Source organism: Papilio polytes, unplaced genomic scaffold (assembly GCF_000836215.1).
Source record: "Papilio polytes unplaced genomic scaffold, Ppol_1.0 DF823688.1, whole genome shotgun sequence".
NCBI lineage: Eukaryota > Metazoa > Arthropoda > Insecta > Lepidoptera > Papilionidae > Papilio > Papilio polytes.
This window is the reverse complement of record NW_013525516.1, coordinates 667687-685515: the sequence shown is the minus strand read 5'-3', so window position 1 is coordinate 685515 and position 17829 is coordinate 667687. Positions and strand designations below refer to the sequence as shown.

Sequence of the window (17829 nt, the reverse complement as noted above, 5' to 3'; positions counted from 1 at the left end):
ATAGTGTTGGCATTTCGCCAAGAATACGATGCACAATACCACTGTTCTTTACATTACCCGCTTAAGAATCAACAGTTATCTGCTCAAAATCTAAGATGGAAATGTCATCCTTAATTTGATAGGATTATCAAAATCAAAGCCTTTAAAACTTAATAACCACTACATGTCTTTTGTCAACATTTTTAAAAAGTCAAAATACCTTGGTATAAAATGAAACGATATCTTACTGCTTACTGATAAAAAATGCGAAATTATGAGAATGGATGTTTGAAAGTTACTTTAGAAGAGAATGGATGAAATTTGGCACAGATATAGGTAACTGAAAGTGTACAGATGTTATTTACTAAGGTTTTATTATTCCAGTAAGATTGGGCTATAGTAAATTACTAGTTTTTTCTACCGATTTTACTTAATAATTTCACAGCAATGCCTTAATTAATAATTACTTAAACAATTTACTTCGTCAACAAATGGAAAAATTGGTCGTCAAACCCTGTTAAATATAATATCTACGCGGAAAGCTTTCAGCCACGTTAATGTGCAATTTATGTAATTCAATGCTATAAGGTCGGTCGTAAAGGAAAGTGATGTTACAAGGAAAATTACGAAGATTTTCTTATGTATATGTTTACAATTTACACATATGTTACTTTTCCAGAATTAAAAAAATGGGAAACATTATTCAATTAGGATATTGTAATGCTTAATCCAAATTTACTTCAAACTAAAACTAAAGGTTAAAATTAACGCTTACTTATGTTGATTGTAAATAAACCTCGTCTCAGGTGGACTGAATAAAGTGTTTACGATATTTATTTCTTTGCTTACATCGAAGTTGTGCATAATCTGACAGCATATACAGAAGTAAATTATTCTCGACGTTTATATTTAGGCAATATTTCGATATCATTGAATTATAAAAGGTTTTCGTGTTAGACAAATACTTTAAAAAGGCTCACAATATGTCCTTTACATGTGTTGACCTTGACATATTTTGCCTCCTTTGTGCCCTGATTTTTCAGGGCTGCATGATGCAGGGATGGAGTGTTGACAATGGACTTCTTAATTAAATTAAAAACATTATTTTATATCGTAAAATAGGTGAACAGGATAAACAAAATAAACATGAGGAATAATTACTCTATTGTCGTATTTTTTAACTTTTTAAAGTACTCGGCAAAATGAATTATCAACAAATTCAATATAAGTGAAGTCAAGTTTTATCCAAAGAGTAAATCGAATTGGGTTTGTGTGTAATATCGACTGAAGTGCCAATATCTTATCACTAATTCATTTCTATTCATTTTAATCAACTTTCATTACATTTATATAATTTTCCTGAACTTCAACTTTAGCAATTTAAATGCATAAAGTTTAAAAAATAACTAATAAACTATTTATGCTGGTTTGCTGTAGTTTCCATTTACTTTATTTACATTACCTAGTGATTCAATATTGTTAGATTGAGCTAAATTTCATCGAAGTAAAACTCAAGTTATTTAGTTCGGAAACGCATTCCATTAAGTTATCTAACCAATAACACTAACGAATGGTTAAATATAGCTGGGAAACAGGCCATTAGTTATTTATATGCTATTTTGTACTAGATGTATCAGCATGAAAAAAATACTTAACGTACCTACTATATAATTTTGATATTAAAAAAGGCAATTATCAAACCGAGTTCGCCCCTGACTCGCGTTTGACCCGGCCACCGGCCACACCTGCAAATGTGAGGACACGACATATTTTATTAATACTTTTAATTTTGTTTACATTTTAACTCCGAAATACACATGTAAGCGTAGTGTTCGTTAAATGGACCTTACTTTTGATTTTATATACGTTATTTTTCAATTTAACGATATGTTAGTTTAAATTAAAGCCAATACTCTTTTTTTGTATAGATTACTTTAAACTAAAATTATCCAGCTCTGTGGTATTTAAGAAAACACAAACGTAAGCGGTGCTACTCAGAATTTTGGTAATAAACAAAGTATACTTAGTAATGTTTTAGTAACATTGAGAAATATATGTACGCCTTTATCGTAAATTCAAAAACAGCATAAGCATCTAAGTAAGGCAAATCTAGCCTACTTTTTATGATCTATGCATTGGATTCACGTAAAAAATACTGCTGTGATTTAAAAAAAATTTTCGCCATTAGAAAGTTATTTTACCCGTGAGTAACATAGGCTTATTACTATTTTTTTAAAGCACTGGGATGAAGTTGCAGGCAACAATTAGTATACCTATAAAATATAATGTAATTTTAAAAATAATGGCCACAAAGAACAATGTATTGCTTATCTTTAGCAGTCTGCGAATCATAAGCTGTAAGTGACCACTTACAATATACAAACTACAGATTTACGCACTACTCTCCCATATATGCAAATAACTTTACGCAAACAAGTTACTGATAAAAGAGATCAGAGGTTAATGTATGTCTTCTCAAAGGCGGTCTTAATAACAATTTGTCATATCAGCAAGTGATAGCGGCACGTTTGATGTGAGCACCCAAATGCAGTTCAAAATAATCTTTAAACTAGTACAAACAAGATATAGAATAAGGGCGTTAGTGTTAGAATAAATAATGCAAACATGAAAACGATTGAAGCGGTACTCCTTATAGACAAATTATCTTACGCCCGCGACACCGCGTGGAATTAAAAAAAAAAAAACCGAGTAGCATATGTGTTCTTCGAGACTACCCTCTACATCTATACCGAATTCCGTTTAGGCTACAAACTCCATTTAAACTTTCGCATTTATAATATTAGTATGAAGTATGATAAAAAACCTCTTATATTAAATTAAACGCGTATATTCGCACATTTAAAGTAACAGACTGCAGAATAGAGTTATCGAATGCATTTGAAAACGAAAAAGGAAAGTTCTAAGAGTTACGTAAAATGTTTGCTAAACAGTTTGCTTTGGTTAAAATTGTTGTCAATTTATGACCATGATTTAGCGTCATTACCGTTGTTCTTGGCTGTGCAAAGACGTCGGCTCGTTTGATGTGCCGTCGTGATAATTAGGGCATTAACGATCAAACACGTGAAGGATTTTTTTATCGCAATTAAAAGAGATCTATAGGCCGCAGTCGAATCGTCTGCGCTTCAATTTGCAAGTGATGGGCCTTGGATGTGCGAATTCTGACTATTCTCGATTTTAGCGACTGCCAAATTGGCAGTCGGGGTCGATCACTTGCGTTTTTTTTGTTAAATCCGTCTTACGTTTTCATATAAATTTTATTATGTTAAAGACCAAAAAATTGACATTATTTTAGGTAGTATCTAACAAAAAAAACTTTTGTAAAAATTTAACAGAATTTTCAAGTTCAAAGTTTTTTTTGCGAAAAGTGTGTATTACATATCTAAAAAAATCTTAAACATCTGTAAAATTGAAAATCTTGTGAACAAACAGGATTTTTATATCTTGTGCAATAAATATGTATAATTACAAAATTGTCAGTACCCAGTACCTTTTTTATAAGAAGTTTGCTTACAAAATTGGTAAACATAATTTGGTGCTAAATGGACGATTTAAATGCCACAATAACCACGTACTTGTTTAAAAGAAATGACTGTTTCTTTTAGTATACAGATAAAATCGAAGCCTCTTACAAAAGAATATAACAGGTTTTTTACAAGGCTTTCGTTTTTTTTTGTAACTCGCGAAATGAAAACGGGAATACGAGTATTTGGTATTTGGGCGAATGTTGTGCTTTCAGAAAAAGAATTATGCAATACATTTCATGTCATATTGGATAAATGTTTGGATGGATAGATGTATGGATGTTTTTATATGTCACATACTCGTATATATCACGTATATCACAAATGTATCTAGATAATAAAGTATAGTTTTAAGCTTTAATATACAACTATAACGATAATTTGTAATTAGCCTTTAGTTTTTCGTTTGTTTTATTATTTTTTTGTAAGTTTTCCGTAAATTAAAAAAAAAACTATATGCACAAAGTACTATGTTACCAGATCCTCAACCGCTATAACTAAAAATAATAGCGTTTAGAGAATGAAACGTGCAAAATGCAATAAAACCTCCAGTGTCATTGTACATTAACGAGCAAGTATAAACAGCGTCGCTCCAAATGAAACGCCTAAATAGCTCGCAAGGCTAATGGATAGCAGTACTATGGAGGCGTCAATGTGAATCTCACATTCCTACTGCGACCTGTAACCTTATTACCGGTGTCTGGGTCATTGGGTAGACTTTGTAGCCAGATTTTACATTTCTTAAAAAAATACTTATGTAACTATAGCATAGGCTACGCTCAGTATGCCTTCATAAAATTCTTATGTGTACATTTTTTTTTACAGTCAGAGCTATAAGGCTTGAATATAAAATAGCTTTTAACAAGTCCAATACATCTACGATTTTCCGCATAAAATTGAATTTGAACAGGTCGGTGGCACGGAACGTAAAAAACTGATAAAAAACATGACATCCGAGGTAATCGAGAAAGAACGTTATGTGAAAATGGGTTTAAAGTAGCTTCATTGCTAGATATTATCAAAGTCTGAATAGAACTTGTTGTTAAAAAGCTAGAACTTCTTAATTGAGAAATCGCAGCAACTCAATAAGTTTTCATTTACACTTTCCTCAATACACCCACGCGATTGTTTCACAATCGAACAAAACAACCACATACATACAAATATCTCACACCTTAGCATTTTGAATAAAAATATTTAGTATTACACCTAAATTCTTTACAGCAAAGATCGATAAAGATACATCATACCTCGAACATTTTTTAATTAATTTCTCGCCTTATTTTCTAATCTTGTCACATCACTAATCAAATCTGACAGCTGTCAAAACGACATTTTTATTCAAATTAAAATTGGCAAAGGTCATTTGTAAAACCATTAAGTAGTTATTAATTTATTATCTGAAGTAGCTGTTTCTCGCGACTTCGACTTAAAATTAAAAAATAATAAAAAACATAACTCTCTGATACGTAGCTTTTTAATGGTGAAAGATTTTTTTTAAATCGACGTACCATCAGTACAATCGAAAATACAAATCTTTCCTCTTTATAATATTAATATAAATTAGCATAATAATTAATCTTATATTCACTTATTACGTGTCGTAATTCCACACAAAACGCACAACGCATTTCCTATAAGTCGTTAATTGAAAGCGATTTATTGTGACACAATTTATTTATCTTTGTGCAGTATCAAATGACCCTTTATGATATTTGTCGTGAAGAAATATCAATCTAGTATTAAGCAGGTTAAAGGTCTCTAATAATTTGATAAGTGTTCTTAAAACGTTCTTAGAATGATAGCCGGAATATTTTTATTCAATTGATAATGGTATAAAGCAAGCCCACCCAATAAGACGCTTAGACATAACTTGCAACCTTGTAATGAAAAGATGTCGATATTACTACGTAAGCAATATATTTTTTTTTTGTCGTAGTTTCATAAGTAATCGGTCGATCATTAAAGTGACCACAAACACAATCTGATAAAGGATATTTTGCGCATTATGAATTTGCTTATCCAAGAACCTTGTTTAAAATATTGCATATATGTGCCGTTGTCAATGGCAACACTGTATATAAAGTGGAGAGCGGCTATATCCATATAGAGCGAAGTAAACGGACTCTCGGATAAAGCTGTTTGCTGTACACAGAGCTAATATTTGAGATATCGCAAACGGGTCGAAGACGACGGCTCGGACGGCCATTTGCAAGTGCAAATTTTCCGAGATAAAAATAATCTTAAATATGAGCCTTAATTAAGATTATAGGATTAAATCACACCCAACTGACGATGTTTACGTTCTCTGTACTTCCAATTTATAAGTAAGGACAAATTTTATCTTTTAATTTATATCTCTACGGAGGCTAAAGGATAAGAGATAAACTAAAGTCAACATCAACAAAGTTATTAAGTTATTAATCGAGATACGCCCGTTGTGAAGAAATCGTTTAGAAAAAGGTATATTACCATAGAGAATATTACTACCAGTTGAACATTCAAAGGGGGATCCCCGAACTATATAACTTGTTGCACAAGTCTACGAAAGGCTTACGTCTAGTTGAGTAGGTGATACGATTGTAAATATGAATTATGTACAGTCGCGGAAATACGATATTCTATTTTAGAAAAAATTGCCTCGTTGATTGCAACCAGACAAACTCCGCCTCTTCTTACAAATAACTAATCAGATAGCAATAAGTGCAAACGAATGGATAATAATAAAAAGAAACTATAATAGCTGTGTATAACTACCCCACTTTGTTTGTACAGATATGTTTATAAGCTGCGTTGTATTGGTTTTTGTTCCGCGTCTCTGCAAAATGTTCAAACGATTGTACCTTTTAGGGTAGAACATCGCCAGTTTCCCCTATTGTACTTATAAACGAAATTCGTTATTAAGACTTGTGTTAACTTTTCTCTTACTTTATAAATTCTATAAACAAAGAAGGTGTTGGTTTATTGTGACGTTTCTCATACGTTTTGTACATTTTACTTTCGTTAAACAGTAGTAAGGCTACGATGCATTACGCTGTATAACTTTGCGGTGGAATCAGAACTTCCTCGAAGATAAGTTTTAGTTATTATAAGACTATAATCAACACTTACGCTCAGCCACTTGAAATTACGTGCAACAATATTAGCAATATATACTATTATAATAAAGCGTAAACACACACTTCTTTGTTGCCTAAGATGTCAGCAATTACAGCATATTTTTGAACAATTCTTTTTTTAATAAAAAGCCCTACACTTACGTCACTCTTTAGGCTATATATTATCACGCCTTTTAAACTTAGGGGTAAATATTTTGGATAAAAACCCTAATGTGGGAAAGAGACCATAAGTTGTTGCCACCATCCAGTAAGAAAGGTTGCCATGGTTTGACATCATGTCATGTCATTTTGACATTTGCAATTGATAAGTTGACATATGTGAACAATAAAATGAAATTTATATAATTCTATGCGGATAAGGTCGCATGGGAATAGCTAGTTAGTAATAAAAAAAATATTTGTAATAAATTAATCCACGCCATCTGTAGATTTACGTGTAACTACAAATTAGCGGTAGTCATAAACGTATTGTTTTCTTAGATAAAGCATTACGCATTCGATTTCGTTAAAAAAACAATATTAAGGAAGTTCTGTTACATCGCCGAACAAACGTTCGTACAAGGCCACACAAATTTACACAAGCGATTAAGGTACAGCGCTAATGAAAAGTGAATCAAGCACGTGTAATATACGAAACTGTGTTTATATTTGTTTGTATTTTGTATAAGATCAAATATGTAACTATGAAATATGAAACGGAATCAATGTATTCAGTGCCCGGACGTAATCGATAGTTTCGGGCGCTTGATCAGTATTAACATGTATGGAGGTGGGCACATTACCTAGTTTTTGTTTATATGATTTTGCTGATTCGAACTAACTATCGGCCAATAAAAAGATTGGTCAGCAGGGGTTTGGTGACAAAGAAATCGGCAACCTCTGTTGTCGACGACGAAAATATTGCCATGTGATTTTCTCTACTTTTTGGAATTCAAGAAGACTCAAATAAAAATAAGGATGGAAATAAAATTTGACACACTTAAAAGCGAGACATTATTATCTTAATGAAAAATTGCATAATCGTTTTTTATATAAAAATGTAATCGGAATTTAATTCTATGTAGCCTTGAATAAGTACATCATTATTGTATTTCCTGGAAGGATGTAGGTTGTCATTAAAAAAGAATTCTTGATAAATCTACATTGATTTATGTTGTGCGGTTTAGATGTATCTTAGTTGCAACAAATATGTTTATAGCAATAATTATTTTACGATAATTATGTAATTATTTATACACACTATTTATAGAAGGCAAAAGTATTTTTGGTATTTACGTAAAATATGCAAAAAAATATGAATTACACTAAAACATTATAAGCGGGCATCACTAAATATATATACTTTATTATAATTTCGTAATTATATAACTTCAATATAAGTTATACAGCAGTCTTAGTAAAATTTGACGTACTAGATTTTCCTAAATAGCGCCATAAAAATTCCAACGCCTACATTATATGTAATGAGAATTCTTTTGATTTCAGTCTTATTTCTAGACTTTAATCTAGAGATTTTACGACCTTTCATTTTTCCAAATAAATCGTATTAGGAGATTAACACATAAAATGCCGGGTAGTCAATCACCTTAAGCGGAAACAAGCGTTTTGATGTTGACAAACTTCTATGAAAAACGGAATAAAATTGAACATGTAAAATATATAATACTTACAAAATTACACTAAGAGTGTACGAGAAGCTTACTTTCAATTGAATATAAAAAGAAATCGCATATACCTTTAACATTAATATGAATACACTAAATATTTTCACTCAAGACTGAAACAATAAAAAATATGCCATTCTTATAAATAAGGTATATAAGATATCTAAAGGTGCTAATATATTCATCATCTTGAAATGTATCGACTAATCGATTCTGTGTACACTTAAAAAATTCCTTTCAAAATCATCGTTAAGTTATAGCATTATTGACACCTCTCATGCTTCAACACCCACTCGACATCTTCAACGACCATTCGTCAATTACTGATTACGCACTACAAAAACAAACATTTCTAAATTTGTTATGACTGTCGAAATAGGGACCCTAATGCAGCCGCCATTTTGACCTTCCTCCAAGGTCATAGTAAACTCAATTGAATACCGAATATGTTTGTTCTTTAATTTATTATTTCTGTAAACGCATGACTTCCGCCGTTTGTAGGAAATGATTAGGTGTTGGAGTTGTGATAAAAAATAACAAAAGTTTTAGCTAAATTATTCTTACGTCTGCGTTAACACACGTCTAGCGTTAAATGAAAAGAAACTTAAAGACTCTGTCCTTAAGACATACTTTTGTGATCTTTATGTCACTTTACAAAATATGTGTTAAGGAACTAACCGTGTATGTGAGATACAGATGTGTGTAAGTTAAAATGATGTTAGAAATTTAAGGAATACATCTTTAAGGTTAATTTGTCGTCTAATGGGTTGGAGTTGGTAAAGAATCATAACATAATATGCGATTTGTGCATGAGTGTGTAACGTACAAACAACATAAAACATTGACTAATTAACATTCATTCATATGTGTGTAGGCCTTGTGAATGCGTGGGGAAGACTACCGTGTTGCTATCATGTGTGCACTCTACAATTTTAAATACAATGTTGAGACCGGATCTGTTGTGTGAATACTCTTTGATAAATGTTAACCATATTGCCCAAATTAGGTACAAACTGATCATCAACTAGCTTTTTCGAACATTGGTTTATTAGAATACACTCAGTATAACTTAGTAATGTTACTTCTATGCTTGGAATAGTCTTTGAAATGTACTGTACTAACATATGCAAAAAGCTTTAAAAAATGTTACTCATGTTACCTATGTTACTAACAGATAAATTACCTTTCTAATGGTAAAAGGATATTTAAAATCGGCCCAGTAGTTTAAGAGTTATTTCAATACAAATCTTTAATCTAAATTAACACTTAGTGGAAAGTATTTTTTAAAACAGTTTATCAAGACATGCAAATCACATACGATTTTCATATTAAAATCGTCTCTGTTCGTGGTTACTTCACATTTGTGTGTGCGCTGGACTTGCCGACAGAAATAGTCGCTACAATTGGACCCGACCAAAACGTCCTTCCTGCAAAACTTGTTGCGGTACGGTAGATAATATATCGTCGAAGATTTTACAGTTGCCTCTGCTACACCATTGCACCTTAGATTAGCTAATGTGATTCTCCACAGATAAAAACTTTTATTAAGAATTTCGGAAAGTCTTGGAAGAAAATCTATTTTCAAACTTTGTGAATACAGTGCAATGATCAACACTCATCCGTCCTCCAAATTATAGCGCACAATAATAAATGCTCCAGTTTGATTATTTTTAACTTTAACACGTAAGCCTTAAAGCACATTCATTCATAACACAAGGAGAACATTACATAATGAAGTAATGGACATTTATTATCTTAGTTTTTGTGTTTCGTTGACGCATAGAGTGGAACTGTTGAGCAGTGATTAGGGTTGGCAAAATTAAGAAACTTGTTTTCACATTTTTTCAACGATTTTGGAACAGTGTAATAAAATCTTATTAGAATAATCGTATAAAAATCGCTTTAAGTACAAAAATTTAAAGCAATTAGGGTTGAAAGTTAAACAAAGAAACTTCAAATGGCGGCCACAATATTTCATATATTGTGTTCAAATTGTAAGATAAATGTATTACAAAATAAAGGTAGAAATTACTTTTTTGCTGTTTATTTTAATACGATTCGAACGTGGGAATGTGCAGTCGATAGCCCTGTAATGCGACCTTTATTAGGAACCAGTACGCGATGCATTGCTATAATAATTATTTCGGACTGTGATACCAACCCGGTATAAAAAACAGCCGGTCAGTGTGGGCGACTAAACTCATTCATGAATTGTTCAAGCCCAATTTATATCTGCGCACCGAATATACGATTGTTACAATGTATTTTTTTATATTGATGTCTTTATTTAGATTTGATAAATTTAATTTAAAAAGAATAAATGTCTCGGTTTCTATTGCGAATGACAATGCTTAATTTAAAAGTATATAGTAACTGTGGTTTTTGGTGAAAATTATAAAAATATAATTTGATATTTCAGTTATGTAGAACCTATATCTCGCAACTTCACAAGCGTTTTCTTAGAATAAGTGTATAAAATGAAATTGGGTTATACACTTGGGATATAAATTGCGGTTGATATATGTATATTTTAATATGCGCATATGAGTTTTTTTTTATGTCGACCGTATCTAGGTCAATATAAAAAACGATTCCGTCGGGACATAGAAATCGATTAATTATTGACTACAATTACGACATAATACAATCGTTTACAGATACTCTTAGTATGAATTTTAATATTCTATTTTTTGTTTTATATGTCCCAATCTTTACTATACGTTCGCTTGCTGTTGTTTTTACACCCTGTCCAAAAACATACTGTTTGATAAATGATTAAATGTGCATTACAAAAAAGGTAGACAAAGACAGAGGAAAGTATGGATGGATTGTGTGAAATAGGATATGCTTAAGGGAAATTTTGATATAGCGGTAGAGATGTATGGGAGAGCAATGCATATTGTGCCGACCGACCGAACATACATACTCTAAGCACAGAAGAGATAGATAGATAGATAAGGGTATTAAGATTAAATATGGATTGTTACTAGGGTAAAGGAAGACTGAAAAAAGTATGTATATATGGATTGTGTGAATGATATGTTTAAGAAGAGTGTAAATTCAGATATGACGGTTAAAGAGATGTATGGAAGAGCAGTACATTACACTGCTATTTTAGTTTCAATGATCCTACGTAAAAGGGTGAACCTGTGTCGCATTTGATAAGGATTTAACACACAAGTAAGAGACTGTTCCCATACCCTTCTGGTTAATTTAGCGGAAACAGAACGTGAGTGTAATTGTTTAAACACGCTATAAAATTACCATAGCCACGCACGCGTGACGAAAACGAAGGCGAAACAAGGGACTTCTGTATAAATGATTAACCCAAAACATGCTTCGATGTCCAAGTATTGAGGTAACAACAAATTATTTTCTTTTCATTCGGTTTCAATCGAATGAAATAACTGAAACACTGCATATTCTCCTATCCACAGAATACTAGAAATTGGAAAAGTGTCGAAGCGTTTCCAAAGAAAAATAACTTTGTAAAAAAACTAATTTTTGAACCTGACTGTTTTGACCTGACTTCTTATGCGTTCTTGTCATAACAATAATTTAAATGAACTCTATCATTGCATGACATGTTTCTTAGTAGTAAGGTCTACAAAATGCTGACGGTACCAATTCGTATGAAAGTGAAATATGATAAATTGCGTAGGGTTACAATTGGATTATTACGATAGATAAGAGATACAGAATAAGGATGCCAGAACATACCTGTTTAACAAGACATTGCTTTTATTGTTACAAAGATACAATTGACATAGTAATGTGCATGTTTTGTGTATGCAAAAATATCTTTTTTCGCCTCACCGACGACATTGAATGCGAATCGCTATTCAGTTCCATTATCACGTAGGCATTGTGTTAAAATATTGAAGTATAAAACCCTGTTTTGCATTTCTATTGACGCAGGCCGAGGAAATATTTTTGAAAATTTTCCATCAAAAATTTGTTCGCCGTGTAGGTATCGATTTATTTGTAATATATAATAGGGCAGTAGTTTTGTTGTTATTTCCTAGAAAATAAATTTTAAATTGTTAGTTTGTTCAATAATTTTAACGCATTCGTTCGGACATTGGGCAACTAGCACAGGTGTAAACGCGATATATGTAAAACAATAACCGCACTAAGTAACAATCCTCAAGGTCATCGGTTCGTCAACAAAACAGTTTTCATGTTTAAAATTATCCGTCTTAATGCTTGCAGTTAGTTACACCGCAAACATTTTGCCGACGGAAAACATTCGCCAATGTTTCTGTTAGCGAAATCTTATTTAAACGCTAACGTCTTTTTAAAACTAAAGTATGCATTCCCACGATTTCTCAAATTTTTCAAGGAAGGACCATTTCCTACGGGTCTTCAAAAGAAACAAAAGTTATAAACAGTAAATCCATTTCAAGATTCTAAACATATTATTTGATAGCAAACAACGACCAGATGGTTTGACCACTGCTCTGCTCCTCTCCTTAGCATATAATTTAATAGGAGACATGTCAAAAGAACGAACTGCTTTGAAAAAAAATCTGCATATAGTTTCTAATATACCTCGTGCCAGGTGTAGTGTGTGGTGTAGAAAAGGACATGAGAAGATTAATCTAAAATTAAACTGTAATAACTACAGAATATTGAGACATTGGTGGTATTTTTCGTGGTCCTTCCCCGACCGCGCCACACCATACAAGCAACAGCCGCCGCATGGCTCTATCACTTATGTAAGCTGAAATGCCAGCCGGTCGTGGTCAAACTCGCTTAATTGTCAATCTTATATGCTTATTCTCAATTGATAGGTCAATATTTCTTGGAACTACAGTATCTTATTAGGTTACTTAAGGAATGTAAGTTATATGAATTAAGATTATTGTTTCTAGAAAGGAAAGAAAATGTTGCCTTATCGCCTTATCATATAAATATTATTGTTACAGTAAAAAGCGATGATAAGCAAATCTGTGAGATTCGCAGATGTGTAACAAAAAATCATCCGATCGAGATAGTAACAAGGATGCAGGCTTTACCTTAGCACGTGTCCACTCTCAGAGTCGGCGGCGATTCATCCCCGGTCCGAATCGACAACTCCAGACCGCAGTCCGGTCGGTGGCACTGTAGTCTCGCGAAGACCGAGACGTCCTCAGAGAGCCGGATCGCATCCACGCCACCCGGCACGGCCACAACACGCCGCCCGTTCAAAACATAGTGCTCACGAACCTTCTTTTCGACACACAGACTCGATTTGCAAAATTTATTCATCGCATCCGCCGAAAACAACTATAATTTTTATGTCTCGCGCCTGAAATAGGTACGCTCGTTTCCGATCGTTAAATCGAATATCATCAGCATGAATTAACACCGATAGCAAGGGATAACACCATGGAACGCTGCTGCAACTACCTCCGCCGGAAAATTCGATTGGAACGAGACACGCGCACCGGCTGTAGTACCGCGCGGTAAACAGAGAGAGCGCGCCGCGAGCCCGCGCGCCGCGACAACACGGCCACACATGCGCATCGCGTGAGCCCACACATACATGCGCAGCGCTCCTCGTGCGCACACTCGCTGCGCACAGAAATAGACATCGCGTCATCACCCACCAATCAAAAGACCAGAAAATCACGTCATACTGGCATATGATTGGATGAGAATTCTGTCAGATTACAAGCACAAGGCGGTTCAATTTGCGATTAACTGAAACTTTTGATAATGCTTAAGTGATATCGAATTGGAATAGGCAAAGTTATCATAATTATTTCAAGAATTAAGTTAATTGAGTGCCCAAACAATTTTATCAATTACCTACCTACGCGTTGGTAGGTATACAAGACGTAATTTGATTTTGAGAAACAAGTAAAAATCGCCAGCGGCAGTATTAAATCTTCCGTAGACTATCTTATAACGTATTTGTGATTTAGAAAAAACCAGAAGTTTTGATGTGCTTCCATTCATTTCAATCAAAATAATTAGATTTAAAATAATATTTATTCATTTTTATCACAAAATTCAATACCTATTGCGAACACAATAATGTAAGTACCTAACAAAACTACTATGGATTTACATATTATCGTATGCAAATAATTATAAGCATACAATTAGTCTAGCGAGCCATTTAATTAATTATCTATTTATGCGTAAAGGAAGAATTTACCAATAGATTCTCTGCATTTGCTGCGCTGGTAAACATAATTAATTTGATTCATTTGTGTTGTCTCTGTGCTTTGTAATTACTTTTAAACAGCTCGTTGGTCAATGAAACAATTTCATCTAACAATTACGAAGCTACTAACAGTTACGAAGCTACTTTTTTAATCATGCGTAAATACTATTGAGAAAACTGGCATAATACAATATATATTTATGTCTTTTATATTAATAAGTGCACGATGTATTTGCAAAAAAAAAGTTCTAAACCTGAACACTACTTCCTTAACAGAGTAGTTAGATATAATCTTGATTCCTACTTTTTTAACTATGGCGTTGTTCCAATTTTCATGTACACAACAATCGTTGAGCCAATCATATCATGTTTGTACAAACAAATTATGTCTTGTCCTCAAAAGCTTTTATATCTGTGTAATATTCTTAAATTTTATGCAAGGAAGACAGATTAAAATTCATTTTTATGGTGTTAAGATTTATACATCAGCAAAATTGTTTTATCTAAAAAACAAATGTCATTAAATAGTGTTGCCAGAACCTCCACATATTTTTGTTTAATGTTAAAACAAAGTGGTAGGTACTTTTGTTTTTGTCACGTGCTAACAATGTCTCTATTCTTTACAAAACCATAAATATCGTCATGTGTAAAATCTTGACTTCCCCTTTATTATACTTTTTGTTCATGTCACAACTTTGTTGCTTTGCAAATGCTTGTACAAAATCGTTAATCATATAAACAAGTCAACGGTCTATAATACCTATTCTAGCTTGTCAATGTTAAAAACATAACTGGTTACATTATATAAAATCATGTAATTAAATAAGGCTGCCATACACGTATATTTAGGAGGATTATGATTTTACAGGAGGAGGATTATTCATGCAGCAAGCAGCAATCATTCGAGCAGGAGTTTGCCATAATCGCCACGCTCGGAGGCGGGTTGGTAATCGCAGTATTTTCACTGTAGTGTAGGGGCTCCGGTGATCTGGTCGTAGTTAAACGACGTACCCAGGTCCGGCGGCACAGAACTGGTCATCGTTGTAATCGATGGGGGAGGCGTACGGTCAGCAGTGGACGACCTGATAATGATGATGCTGATGAGGGTGTTGACGGTAATGATGAGGGATTATTCATGGCGTACATGAAAAAAATGATAGTCATTACGTACCTTTCGTTTATCATGTGATCGGATATATTCTTATCAAATATATACCGACATCGTAATCTAATTATCTTAATCTGACAGCATTTTATAAAATATTACCGATATTTCTTACTTAATTCATGATTTTTATCTGCAATGTAATCCAAAGTATACGATTTAATCTATTTTTCGTTATCAAATCAAAGCAAATTAATTTGCGATCTTATTTGTTGTCTTTTTAGTACCAGACTTGTTTAACATTCAAGATAACAACTAATATTTGTGACGTAAGAATGGAAAAAACAAATTAGAATCTATTTTTCCTTAAAATTAAAATACCTAAATCGATTACTATTATTAATATTGATTAATAAGTGGTAGAGTCAGTGGCTATACATCTGTTTCGATATTTTTATATTAGTATTATTAGGTAATAAATAACTAAGAATGAGCATAAGGGTAGTGAGGATATGAGGATTATTTATTGGCCTCCGACACATTCATCAGACTGAACCCGGAATTACTTCCACTTCACGGCTGTCTTCTGTGGCTGTTATGGTAGTGGTCGTATCACTCATATTGCTAATACTGGTCCGAGCTCTATCTGTTCCACCAAGTTTAACATATCGTAGACAATCGATCTCTTAAATAAATTGTAATCTAGGTTTAATAAAAATCCTTCGATCAATTTAATGAGTCATTACCGAATTAATTAATTATTCCCAACCGTCACCCAGCTCTGTCCCCACGTGGAGACTCGTGAGAATAAAAAGATTCATCCGTCCCACCATTTGCGACGAGGGGACGGCAACTTGTTTTAATTCATAGGTGATGGTGGAAAAAGGTGGGACATATGAAATTTTATCCTCACGTGGGGACAGAGCGTGGTGACGGCTGGGAATAATCAGAATTAATGCTTACGCAAAATGGATTTTGTTTTGAGTGCACAAACATGCTTGCATTCGACCACGTCGGAAATGTTAAGTTGATGTGACAAGATAATGTCTATTTAATCCCGGACTAAATGGACTTTGATATAAAACATGACTTGCTTTATGCTCGGTGAAAATTTTGGCTGATAAGGATATCTTACGTTAAGGAGACAATGAGAGGCCAAAGTATATACTAGATATGAGTAGAGGTCACGTAGCGGTCAATTAAATTGATTCAGAAAGATATTTACAAAGAGATGGACTTGCAGCACCTTTCCTTCTTCTTTCCATTCCATCTATAATATTCTTCTTCCAAATTCAAGGAACATTCCATTGAAAAGTTTCCTAATTCTATGGAAACTTTTCCATAGATATTACCTTAAACTTCTTACATTGCTTATATACATTTGTGGCGATTAAAACGTAAAAGGCACTACGATATAAGGTAAATCTACCCAAAACAGTTTTATAAATAACAACTACTTTATCATAATTTATTGAGTTCTTTTTAAACTTATTAAATCTCAGGATGTATCATGGTTTTTTTATTATTTTTTTAATTATCATCATCCACATTATGTCATCAGTACTAATCAATTAAAAGAATTATAAATGATATGACGTATTTAATAATTATTGCGATTTATCGCTGATTAAAAGGCTAAAGTATTATTTCTTATCTTGATCCGATAGGTAAGGTCGGATTAGATAATAAAAATATGAATATTCACTCTTAAAAGAAGGTGCTTAGGGCAAAATTATACAACTAGCTGTTGCCCGCGACTTCGTCCACGCAATATTAAAATAAAAAGTAGCCTATATTATGCCCGTCTATGTTAGCTACCTTACAGTGAAAGTCCGTTCGAAATCGGCCCAGGTGTTACGAAGATTACCCGAAACAATCATGGCTTGCGAACAAACCGATAAAAAAAAATTAATGCGTTTTCATTATCAGCAACGCACATACATCTTACCGAAATCTGGAATTTTTCTTATGATGAACAAACAGACACTCCAATTTTAGTACATATATATAGAAGATAGAAGATAGATGACAATAATGTTACAAACAGTACCTGGATTGTAATAAATAATACGATAAGGTGTAAAGTTGACGTAATAATATTTTGATAATTTCATTTACTTATTGGATGTCATTATGAAGAATAAAATCTATACTGATATAATTAAAAAAAAAGATTTGTGTTTTTGTATGCATTGAATGACCGAAAAACTAGATACTTTGCGGATTTAAAAAATTGTTACACCATTAAAAAGCTATGTTATCAGCG

The 17829-nt window shown here is 32.9% G+C and overlaps 1 protein-coding gene across 1 annotated transcript in view; it reads right to left on the bottom strand.

Annotated features, from left to right (window-relative positions):
• Positions 1-13770, bottom strand: part of LOC106104402 (proto-oncogene c-Fos) — a 44091-nt gene extending 30321 nt beyond the window's left edge. The window contains exon 1 of the mRNA XM_013284447.1: positions 13323-13770. The gene's annotated coding sequence lies outside the window, so the exon portion shown is untranslated. The remainder of the gene's footprint in view (positions 1-13322) is intronic.
• Between the last annotated feature and the right edge of the window lie 4059 nt (positions 13771-17829).